Source organism: Anser anser (assembly GCF_964211835.1).
Source record: "Anser anser genome assembly, chromosome: 6".
Lineage (NCBI taxonomy): Eukaryota > Metazoa > Chordata > Aves > Anseriformes > Anatidae > Anser > Anser anser.
In genome coordinates, this window is record NC_139726.1 from 33,658,105 (window position 1) to 33,670,332 (window position 12,228).

At 47.6% G+C, this 12,228-nt stretch overlaps 1 long non-coding RNA gene across 3 annotated transcripts in view; it reads right to left on the reverse strand.

Moving 5' to 3' along the window:
- The window catches only part of LOC310901789, a 58,498-nt gene that overhangs the window by 15,359 nt on the left and 30,911 nt on the right, over nucleotides 1-12,228 (reverse strand). For all 3 annotated transcript variants that reach the window (XR_014586158.1, XR_014586159.1, XR_014586160.1), the window contains exon 4: nucleotides 6,137-6,231. This is a non-coding gene — a long non-coding RNA (uncharacterized lncRNA). The remainder of the gene's footprint in view (nucleotides 1-6,136; nucleotides 6,232-12,228) is intronic.

The window sequence follows — 12,228 nt, forward strand, 5'->3', positions numbered from 1 at the left end:
TGGAGCCTGGCCCATAAATAGTTACACTACGGCATGCAGCTGCGTACGGGGCAGGAGCAAATGTTCCACATAATGGCTGTTGGCTCTAATCGGATTAATTGAGGGGTCGATCATATTTCCACCACTTGGCCAAGTTTTATTATAGCTGCTCCCTCCTTAAGGCATGCTTCTGCCAGCAAGGGGGAGACCACGGCACCAGCAAGCAGCTTCGTTGCAGGAGACCCCCAGAGCACCTCTTAGCTGCAGGGGTTTCCCCATTCCCCGGGTTTATTTGGGGCTGTTTTTTTTTAGCACTTTCTCTGCCACTGAGATGTTGCCACCTCTGTGGCCCCAGTGATGCTCCTGGTGGCGGAGAGGAAGAAATTGGTAAGATTTTACAGGTGGCTGAAAAAATGAGAGCGAGACTGCAGAAGACAAAGCCTAAAAGACCATAAGAAAGTCACAGACTTTGAGAGCACATCCCACATCCAGGATACCCTCATTAGGGATTCGTAGCTCCTTTCTCCCTCTGGGAAAGAGGACAAAGCCCATCTCCCAGAACAGGACTCACCTCCCCACCAGACCACAGCCCAGAGCATTTACAAGCCTGACAAATTCATCTGCAAGAAGCTGGTCTCTGCATAGAGAGCAGGGAGTTGCCAGTGGAAGTGTTTGGGAACCCCCAGTGTTCAACAGCACAGAGGGTGAACTCCAGGGGGTCCACACCCCCCAGAGCTGGGGAATATCCCTTTCCAGCAAGGCTGACTCTGTGTTTTAGGAACATACAGAAAAGACCGAGCCTGATGTAGGGATCCCAAATGAGTACTAACAACTGTGGGTTTTGGAAGCACACAGATCTGATATCTGGGATCCTATTTAAAATAAGACAAGCATTTTTCCCCCTCTCATTATTTTCACAATAGCAATAGTTCCAGTTCCGTGGTTTTCATCAGCAATAATCTAATTCATTCATACCAACAGCCACCCAGCCTTCCTCTGAGAAATTTATGAATCCAGGTATTGAGTTACTGCCTTGTAAAATGGAGGAGCAAAGTTGTTAGCACTCACTGTCCTGATTTGTGACATGAGGTAGCAGTGAGGGGGAAACAAAGAGACATTCCTCATAGCAAGAAAAGAAGTGGCCCAGTATCCTCTCCTTGCTTTTCTCGCTCTAAGATTTAGTATGAGGTGCTTTATAATAAGATATATTATTTGATCACAGGTTGGTTCACTTCTAAAGCCAGGACACATGAATTTCCATGCTTTTGTGCCTTCCTTCCCTAATTCTGCCTTATTCTGAGTAATCTCAGATCCTCTGCATCTGTAACAGGAGCCGCTGCAGGACACAGGCAGTAGAAATAGGGGCTGTACCGAAGCTATGCACTGACTGGGACACACTTTTTATTGTAAAAGGTTCATGCTGTGTCCATGCAGACAAAGCTGAAGCGTTTAATAGTTGCAAATAGCCAAAGTTTCACATGCCATCCTGCTATGGCTCCTGAGCTGCTAGGAGAGGCAGCAGGAATCCCACACCACTTCTGAAGTAGTTTGGGGAGCTCCATTAGGAACTGGGAGAAAACCTCTGTCTGCTTGGGTCCACCTAGGAAGTTCAGGCCAAAGGGTTGGACTCAAGCCTACAAAGCCTCTATGTGATGCCCTGACAATTCTATAATCTTCGTTTCAACCAAAAGGAGGAAACTTAAAGAGCAGGGGCTGAAGGAGATGTCTGAGAGCTGCTCCTGAGAGCATGTTCCCATAAACATGCCTCACCTTGGACTGGGGCTCAGCAGACAAATCTCTGTCCTCTGTCTGCAAATGCCAAGCTTGGGCTCCTCCAGCAAGTCATTTGGCTGCTCTCTGCTTCAGTTTTCTCCTATTTGTTTTAGTTTAATTTACAGCACCTCTGAGGAAGGGATTCTCACTATTTCTTGGTGTGGTATGTAACATAGGGACCCCAGTCAGAGCTTAGAATCTGGCAATACTTCCTTTGCATTTGCCCTAGGAAAAGTAGTAACTTTTGTATAGCATTTTCCAAGTGCTTAAAAGCTGCTGAGGAAGAAGTCACAACCTTGTAAGCCAAACATACAAATAAAACTGAAAGTCATGCAAAGTTAATAGCATGTCTCCAACATTACACCTTCCAAACTTTGTGAGATAATATCTGGGGGAAAAAATGTTTATAGAAGTGCTTAATTTCCCCAGTGAAGGAACATCTGAATCATTTCTCCTCTGGTTGATCTGTTCTCATCACACACTGCCACCGATTTCTCCCTGTACTTTGCAGTCGAGGCACAGCTGTGGCAATGGGGTGTTTGACAGATTTGCAGTAGCCACGCAGAGACAAAGAGAGCAGCATCCCATGTCTCGCAGCCCCCCACTACTGCAGAACTCCTCTCTCCCTCTCTGACCATGCCTATCAGCGCAGCTAGATGGGGAAAGCTGAGCAGGCAACCCTGCATGGCCCAGCCCTGGAGGCCTGCAGGAGATGTGCACTGTGAAGGCAGGTCCCAGGGACTTGGGATTTGTTATGATGTGGATCACACAACCCTGTCCTCTGCCCAAGTGCAAGCCCGTGCCCTGGATGAACCCCAGGGAGTGCACAGCCCAGCAGCAAGGAAGCTGCCACCAGCTCTTTAAAAGGACTGTGAAAGTTGACGGTGAGAGGTGCTTTGCTTAACTGCTCCAAAGGTCACCTGCCTGCATGAAAACCAAGTTATAATGAAATGTGCCACATTTGCTGGCCAAGACTGTCAGAGAGCTATTAAAAACAGCGGGGATGTCTTGGCCATCTATTCCACAGCAGGCCAGGCACCCCAGCTAGCTGCTGGGCATGCTTGCTTCAGCTCCAGCTAAATCACTGGACGTAACCTTTAGAGATGACACAGGGCTGGGAGTCTTGCATGGGCATGAAATTAGGGCTGGGAGAAAAGACAACACAGAGAAATCCAACTGGCAGTTTGTAGTGGCCCTGGGAAGGTGAAAAGCTTCATCTGTCAGGAACATATAGAAGGTGGAAACACATGAATGAATGCCAAAAAAAACAGAAGTTTTACCAGGAGTCTCCTCTGACCCTGAAGCAGAACTGGAAGCCACACTGAATAGTGTTCTTCCCAAACTGCACTGGAAATAAAATTAAAAAAAAAATCCCCCATCTTTGCTTTCCAAAGGGGTTGAGCACTTGTTTGTCTCATGACAGCACTGGGATGGGAATTCAGGCCCCACGACATGGTCACCCTGTTCCCCAGAGCTCAGAGGGGAAAGGTGTGCCAGAGCCCAGTTAAACCATTCCCATCAGTGCAACATTCAAGTCTTTGCAAGTGACACCACCTCAGTGAGCTGGATACCACAACCCTGTTCAAACATTTTTCGAGCTCTCCCCTGTTCCTTGAACCCACCTACCAGACTGCTCAACCATATTTACACCTTTGCTTTCATCCTCCCTGCATGGAGGTTTCCCATTAGGTTCTTTGTCTCCTTAATTTGAACCCTAATCATGCAGCATACAATGTACAGCACACTACACGATCTTGTGGCCCCAGAGACCTTGTTAGGAGCAGAGTCAGCTGCTGCTTGCTCTTCAGAAACCCACCCATAGTAACACAGTTTCAAAGTGAAGTGATTTGAGACACCTTGATTTGGAAGATGCTCAACTTAAAAATCCATGAAAGGAGGCTGCTTTATTTTTTTTTTAATGGGGGAAAATGTTCATCACTTTCTGAAAACGACAAAATTGGTCTCAGAAAATCACTTGCAACTGCTGAAATCCTTGGCCAATAAATAACAATTACCATCCTCATTACTGAGCAAAGGGTGACAGGGAAAGCAGGTCTGCACCAGAGTGCACAGAGGAGAAGAGCAGCCCGCAGCTGCCAACAACACATTCCTCCTGGCAGATGTCTTCTTGTCCCAAGAGCTACCATTACCACTTCTTGCTGGACTCTTTTCTTCAGCTGTCTAACCCCCAGCTGCAGCAGCTCTCCTCCCAGTGAACAGAGTGCGGGAACAGGCGCTCACAGCCATGCTGCAGCTTTGGGTTTCTCCTTTGCTTTGAAGGGACAGGACCGTGGGACAAAATGCACTTGTTAAGTTAATTAGGAACTGGGGAAACGTCAGGTATTAGCTCTAGTATGCAGGCAGAAGATCTGCTAAGCCAGATACGCTTTTCAGTGTTCAGCACCCTCAGGTAGAGGAGCAAACGTGCAGCCGAGAACAAGCAGCACGCTTGCGGTAAACTTTAAAGCCCACAGCAGGCTGAGAGTTATCATTGTAACAATATTTAAAGAATAACAACACTACACAAAACTCCTTGTGGAAATTGAACCTTTCAGAAAGGGAGATAAAAACCTCACATCCATAATGACAACAAAAGGGAACCGGAAGAGGTTGACAAAATAAAATGAAAGGTGATGCCAAGTAAAGCCAGCAGGGACTGCATCCCTGCTGGAAGCTTTCTTGGGGACATCTCCACAGTGATGCTCCACAAGAGCATAAGCCCCAGCTAACGTTTTAAGATGGCTTAGAGTCTCAATTGATTTAAGATCACAAAAAGCACAAAGGGAAGAGAGAGACTCCCCAACTCTAACTCCTATCAAACACAGCAGGCACAAACATGACACTCCAGCCTCGCACCTCTCAGGATAGCAACTATGGCGGTATTAAAAATACAGCTGTCTCCCCCGATATTAAGCTATCTTGTAAAAGGTGTATGAAAATGGCATTCAAAATGGGAAGAGAGAGAAGGGAGGAACAGGCAGGAGGTTGCCAACATTACAGCGCTTCCCATCCCTTGGGAGATGCATCTGACAACATGAAGGTTGGATCCAAGTTCCACCCCTAGCAATAGACAGATTTCCAGATGTCTTGATTTTCATAAGCCTTAATTATTTCAACAGGATTTTATCATAATAAGAAATCCTGTACACTCATTGCAGGGAACAAAGCAGAAGTTAGGAGAACACATCTTTTTACATGGCCATTATACAAACACTAAGTTTTCCAAAGCTTGTGATTTGTGAAAGCCATCTCCTTTGCCCCTGCCAATTTACGTAAGCACAATAAGAGAAGAATTAATCAAGTGCCTCTAATCATCATCTGTACGTAATGTTCACAATGGCAAATCAAACAAAATGATTTCATAATATTTTCTGAAAGAGAAGCACTGGCTTGAGTTCACTGCAGCACATATGGCTTCATGTTATTACTGGTTAAAAGTATTCAAACATTATCTAAATTGTTTATTTTAGACATCTACCAGGAAACAGACCCAACTCCACTTGCCACAAGGAATCGGCAACAAAACATGTCACAGATAAAGGGGAGCCAATACCCGTCAGCCAGAAACACTGCATGCAACGCCTGGAGACAAAAAGGTTACACGATCCCACGTCCCAGAGCACAAAGCCAGCACAGGATCATCCTGTCTTCCTCCCGGGGAAGCTAAAGCCACAAGGCATTTGCGATTGCAACAGTAGAGGAAGCTCCTTTATGTTGAAACTAACTTTATTTCATTTCATCACGTTAGTTGCAAAACATTCCTGCTCCTTTGAGACGGTACAGGTACCCTAGATTATTGCTGGAAAAGCAGATAAATACCAGAAACCGGCATTTCATCTCTACACAATAGATGGAAGCTTGTTTGAATTTTGCAAAACCCTCTAAATTCCTTCCTTAATGGACAACGTTGTTGTATGAATATGAATAAAAGTACTACAAAATAGTCACTTGAATTTCTAAATTGCTTCAGTTTAGTTGAAATGTCTTATATTCTTTGGCAAAAGTCTTTACCAAGTCTATTCACCTTACACAATTTTTTTCACAATATTTGCTGAAAACTAATGACGAATCTGCAGGAAATAAATTACTACGTAGTCTACTAGTTAATCAAAATGGCCCAGAGTTTACACTGAGAATAGTTACCATTACCCATCCTTGACAAATCCAGAAACTAAAGCTCATTTGCCAAAATGAACAGATAAATAATTTCAATGTGACCACTGCTAAACAAAAAGGGTGGCACAACCGATTTTAAGAAGTTGTGGGGCTGGACTTTGTGTCAGGCAACTCTCGTGTGGCAGCATCACCTTCCATGATCTGATGTCTCACGTTTACTTTGGAGGCCCCAAAACTAGAAAAGCAATAACTTCTATGCTGCACTTACCACTGTCATTTCAAACTGTTCTTTCTGCAAACATTCATCCAAATCAGTGTTAGCACTCATTGCACTTGTTTCCACTTCTTTGGTCTGAAATTTCTCTAGGAAAAAAGAAGATAAGCTCATAAGAGAAAGGGTTAAAAATAGAAGTTGCACCTGCACACATGCGAACAGCACCCGGCAGCAAACTGTTGCAACCCTATTGAGTTAATGGAGCTGCTTGAGAGAGATGAGTTTGGGACAAAAGTATGTAATAAAAATAACAGGCATTCCTGAACTACCTTTGGGGGTAACAGTCTTCATAAAGTATGTCATCAGCCGCTCGCTGGCAGCTCTGAAGCCATCTCATGTTGCAAAGCGACTGACTTTGACAGAAGTTTAACAAGCAGGAAAAACCACCTCGGGGCCAGCTATTCAAGCACAAGGGGCTCAGGTTGAAACTTTGCTCATATCGCACCCTGCAGGTGGACCGCCAGAGCCCTGAATACCTGTATCTGAGAGGAGACGGCAGCTTTCACTGTAATGCTTGAGGGCTCTAGGTGGTGGCAGAGGCAGCTTGCGCTGGCTGCCAAGCACTGTCACACGAAGATTTCGTCGTGGTTGAGGTGCTCCCCACGGCCAGAGGGTCCCCCTGGTCCTTCAGCACCCATGCGCTGACACCCTGCCTCACCCCGCTGGGTTTCCAGGTCCTGCATCCAGCTGCACTTTCGGGGAGGGTCACTGTACATCTCCCGCTAACAACCTCTGATCTCATCGGTCACACGAGAAGCAAAATGACATTCTTGAGCATCACCGTGTCACTCGTCTCCCTACAGCTAAATAAGGGGTGCAGAACCAACAGGCTATTTAAAGAAAGCCAGCATAGCGACTTGACATCCTGAAGAAGAGGCATTGCACGCATATGCATTCTCGCTCCCCAGAAAGAGGCTCGCAGCTCCAACATGATGATTTCAGAGCCTTACTGAGGTCAGTTTTCACACGCAGAAGGAATGCAGAGGTGCTACATGCACAGTACAAAAGGCCAAGCTCCATCACAGACAGTTTTAAGTGACCTGAACGGGTTTGCCCAGGGAATCGGTGGCAGTGCTGAGACAAAGACCTCCCTGCTGCCCATCAGAAGCACCCAGCAGCTCGCTGCATGCTCTGTCCCCCCACGTGGCAGCACGAGGGGTTGCTGAGTCTCCCTTCTCGCACTGAGAGCGCTAAGGGACCCACACCGTCCTCCCATGACATTTCTGAAGGGAGGCTACTTTACCTGCTGGCTGGTGGATGCCTCTCCAGTTATGGGCAGACAGTGGGAATGAAAATCCCAGCAAGGTAAGAGGTGCCATGAGACAGCACCTGCTGATGCTATGGGAGAAAGCAAGTCCATAGACACCAGACTGACAATGATGGTGGCCAAAAGACTGGACCAAAAGGCATATCGTCAACTGTACAGGGCTGCTACAGCCGGGGTGCCAGCAGGCAATGCCCTGCCACCAGACACAAAATAATAGCCTCAAATCTCAAAAGCTCCCAAGCAAAACATCAGCTCCATGTCTCCATGCCGATTCTCTGCCACAGCTACTTTACAGGCAGCAACAGACACGTTAAGAAGGCACACGGGATGCTCAGAAACGCTCTGAGTGATTTGTGAGAAAGGAGCTGCTCCCCAAGCGCTGTACTCGTGTCCAGTCTGACAACCATGGCACAGGTTATGTCCACAATACTTCCATGGATCTCTGCCAAAGCTTATTAAGCCATGACAATGCAGTTAGACCCTTAAAAGGACTTTCTGAGATACGTACAATACAATCCATCACCTGATAGCATAGTTCTATAACCTTCTCTCCCAGAAGAGCATCATCTTCAGGGATATGATCCAAAATGCATTAAGTATTATCTGAAACCCATATAGATCCCATAAATCCGAAGTATTTACTGCAAGACATGGAAATAACTGAAAACTTTGAGTTCCTACAGCTTCGTTCTTGCTGGGCCATCTCAACTCTAAAACTCGTGCATACAGTTAGAAAATGGGGCGTTCTGGTGTACCCAGCACATTTTGGAGAGCCTGGACATTTGGCAATATTTAAGCAAACGCAGACTGCATGCTTGGCAGAGACAGGATGTCAATGATGAGGACAGCATGTGTATGATCAAAGAGTGATGCTCGCATCTCTAAGCTGCAGACCTTGAAGGCTGTCCATACCTCCAGTCATTGAGAAGCTTATTAATGGCCAAAGAAGAAAGATCAAGATTCCAACACTAGATTTCCCCAAAATCAAATTATGTCCAAAAGGAGAGGGAGAAAAAAGGGAAAGAAAAGAGGTTGTTGCCCCATAAGTCACTTTGAGAATTTCCAGGCAACGCAGGTACACAGGGACCCTGTGCCCTATATCAGCTATCTTTCAGTGCCCTTTCCAAGGCTGAAGCCATTCCATCTCCTAGTAGATTATTGAAAGGGGATCTGAGAAAGGCACGGTTCATTTAAATGAGCAGTAATGTGACTCCTCTGCTGCGCGTCCTGAGGAAGAGGGAAGAAGGGAAAGGCAGTGAGATCTGCAGCTCAGACACAGGTTTCGGGACCAGGAATCCTGATTGCCCAAAGCAGCACCAGCATGATTTTATCGTATGTTGTGAGAGAGAGTGTGCCAGGATTAGTGTCTCACGCAGTGCTTAATCTCCACATCTAAAACCACACAGCACTCCTCAGGGCCTGTGGTAAGGAGTCCTGCCTGGCCGAATTCGATGTACACATCCTGCCTCTGCCCAGCAGAAGCCAGGCACAGCGCTGCTCACACAGTGTGGCTGCATTTAGCCAAGGTGCTTGCACTTCAGAGCTGCTGTATGATCTACAAACAGACCCTTGTACAGCCACGGAGGCCAAAAATAACAGAGTTTTATGGGACAGTGAAAAGCAAACTGCAAAGTGCTCTTGGGCAACTCAAATTCTTCCCCCAAGAACAGCAGTGTCAGGAAGGTTTCTACAAGGCTGAACGTGAGCCAGAGGCGGCCCCAAGTAGCCCAGCACCTCCTTCAGGGAGCTGCTTCTCCCCGGTCAGCCCTCCTTGTGGGCACAGAGATGCTCTCGAGCTCTGTGAGGAATGCCTTGTATGTCTCGCCGCCGCTTGCTGGGGGACGCTGACATCGTCTGGGACAGAATTAGAAAACCTTGAGCGGGAGGGAGGGCGACTGGGCACAAGTGCTAAGTCAGCCGCAGGCTATATGTGGCACACCAGCTGGTGCCTCCCCTCCCTCCTGACCCGGGGCACAAGCATGCTTCCCCCAACCCTTCTCAAGCATCCCCCATGCAGGTAAAGGGCAAACGCACTCTCTCAGGCTGCCCGTAACCAAATCCACCACAGCAGGCTTGTATTTTCAGATATCCATTCCCTTGCCTGCTCCTTTGAAGCCATTTGACTTCAGCCTGCACCACTGACAGCCTAGGCACAGCCTAGGGTATCAGTGCCTTACGCAGCACTTGGAGGAGCCAAAAGGCAAATCCTCCTTCCTTCGGCACGCCCATCGCCTCCCTCGAGCCAGCAGAGCCCTTCACTTGTGCCCGTAACCCAACCTTCGTGCCATTCACTCGTCACTGCCTTATTTCCCACCACCTGCAAGTCCTGTGATGCCGGCACTGTTCACTGGTCACATTCCTGCGGTCACCTCCCTGCGCTGTCCCCTCCCTGTCCGAGGACAGGGCAATGTGCTGTCTCAAAGGGTTTTGGGGAAGACTCACCCGTTATGGTGCCTCAGACAAAATCCAGCAGAATGCACAGCCATGTGCCCATAAACACACGTGCGTAGAAGACCTCTTTTGACCAAGACAGCTCTGAACACGCTGACCCCACCATTTATTGAGCAAGACTCTTCCCCTTAAGTTTCCCCAGCTGGCCAGGGTGCCATGTAGCTGCAAGTGCCTCAGGTAGGAATAGGCTTCACTTTTCTGTGTTGAAAGGACCTTGCACTGACAAAGCCAAATCACTGGTAGAATAATTTGGTGCCTTGTTGCATGTTGTCAGCATTGTAGCCTGAAGCTGAGATCTTGAGAGAATTTGCTGGCAGCAAATCCCCAGCTTGTTACTTTAAACCTGTGGTGAAACATGGGAGAATCAAAGCAGACAAGCAGTCTGGCCAAGGCAGAAATCTCTCTTACAACCCCAAATCCCACGTTTAAGAGAGCACAAGAACCTCCGCAGCATCTTGACATGGAAAGATGTAATTAGCCTCTATCACTTCATGAAAAGCCTATTGTGGTGAAATGGATTATATATTCCTTTCAAACTTGTTACAAATTAGAGTAACTCCGATAACTGCCTAAATGTTTGGTTCCTTTCTACATCTTGTTATGTTCTTGGCCTTAAGTAGTCCCCCTGACAACGAGTTTCACAGCCTCACTAGTGCAGGAAAAACCACCGTACTCACGTATTGGTTCTGTAGTTCACTGAACCTCCTTTGTTTGGTTTCAACAAGCTTCTCCATGGAATTCCCTGTGCATCTTGTGACTTTGGATAATAGGATCACTTCCCACTTATCAGCTAAACAAAGTAGGTGGTTGTACCAGGGCACAGCTCCAAGCCGTTGCAATCTTTCTCAAAGCTCAGTGCTTGCCAAATGGCGCGCACACGCTTACAGCTTTTCCTGCTGACACTGCAGCCACCCAACCTTCAGCAGAGAAACACTGCAAATGCTCAACAGCAACAGGTGTCAGACAGGAGTTTATCACAGGAAACGAAGGACATGTCAGACAGCTGAAACGATAGAAGATGAGTAGGTACGGGACAGCAGAAATGCTCCAGGAAGAGACCAAAATAGGTAATTGTAAATACTGTCTGTATGCTGAGTGCTGCACACCTTGCCTGAAAGCAAGCTCCCCCTGGGCCCTCCCTATGACTGCTATCTCGAGCAGCCTAAGGCACCCAGAGGGAAACCACTGGCCTGAGCCCTTCTGAGCAAACCTGCACTGGAAGTAGCAGGCTTTACCTCCTGATCACTGTGCAACATGCTGCAGATACGCTGGGAGCAGCAAAGTGTTTCTTGGGCACTCGTTATAGTGTGTGGGGCTTGGTGGACATACCGTAAGCATAAGAGGAAAATGAAGGTCCTTCCTAGACAACCAAAAACCCAAGTAGATATATTTTTTAATTACTAGGAAAATGGGAAACAAGGTAATTGCATCTTTAGTCATTTTAGACAGCAAAAGGCAAAAGTCTCAAAGGGAGCACACTGTGAGACAGAGCAGAAGAAGTGGTGCTGACCCTTGCATCCAACAGCTCCATAGCTTGCTCATTCCCCTAGCATATGGAAGATCTTCTACTTCGGTGCCTGGATTTAAACCAGCATCTCCCTCCTCCAAAAGGAGCACCTGGCTCCCTGGGCTATAGGAAACCCCCAGGCAGAGGCATCTTGGTAAAGACTGGACCAGAAAGGCAGAGACTTAAAAGCAACTGCAGAGGGATGGCAGCCCTCCCACTCTGGTGCTGCAATCAGCACCATCTCTGTGACCCTAGCTTGAAAAAGCCACATGCTTCATTTCGGAAGTGTCAGAATTAATCGTATCAGTGCTTCGGAAGGAAGAACACACCTCCCTTTATTAAACCAACCAAATTTGGCCCAAATGCATAAAGTTTTGCATTGGCCCATACTGCATCTTCATCAAACTTTGGGAAAAAAAATAAAAAAATAAAAAATAAAAAAGCAGACCCAAACCTGTTTCTGCAAGTGACAGGACTGACAGAGCATGGCACCAAACAAACAACGTCCCCCCTGCTGCATTTTCTGGGGTCTGGTGAAACCCGAAGCCCCTTCCCCGCTGACGCTGCCTCCCCCTGCTGCGGGATTCTCCTGCGGGATGGAGGTGCCCACACACCCCCCGGGAGCCGCACAACCGGCAGGACAGATGCCAGTGATACCTTGCATCCTCAGCTGCTGCCGCTTTCCCTTAGAAGTGGATCTGGGCAAATCCCAGCAAGCGTGAGGCTGGGGGTTTGCTCGAGTGCTGGCGGGAAGCGGCTGCTAACAGCACAGGAGGAGCCCTCCTGCTGTGGCACCTGGCCCCAGAGCTCAGGGACACATCTCCTCCACGTCGCCTGGGGCTTCGCTCCCTGGGGACAGGC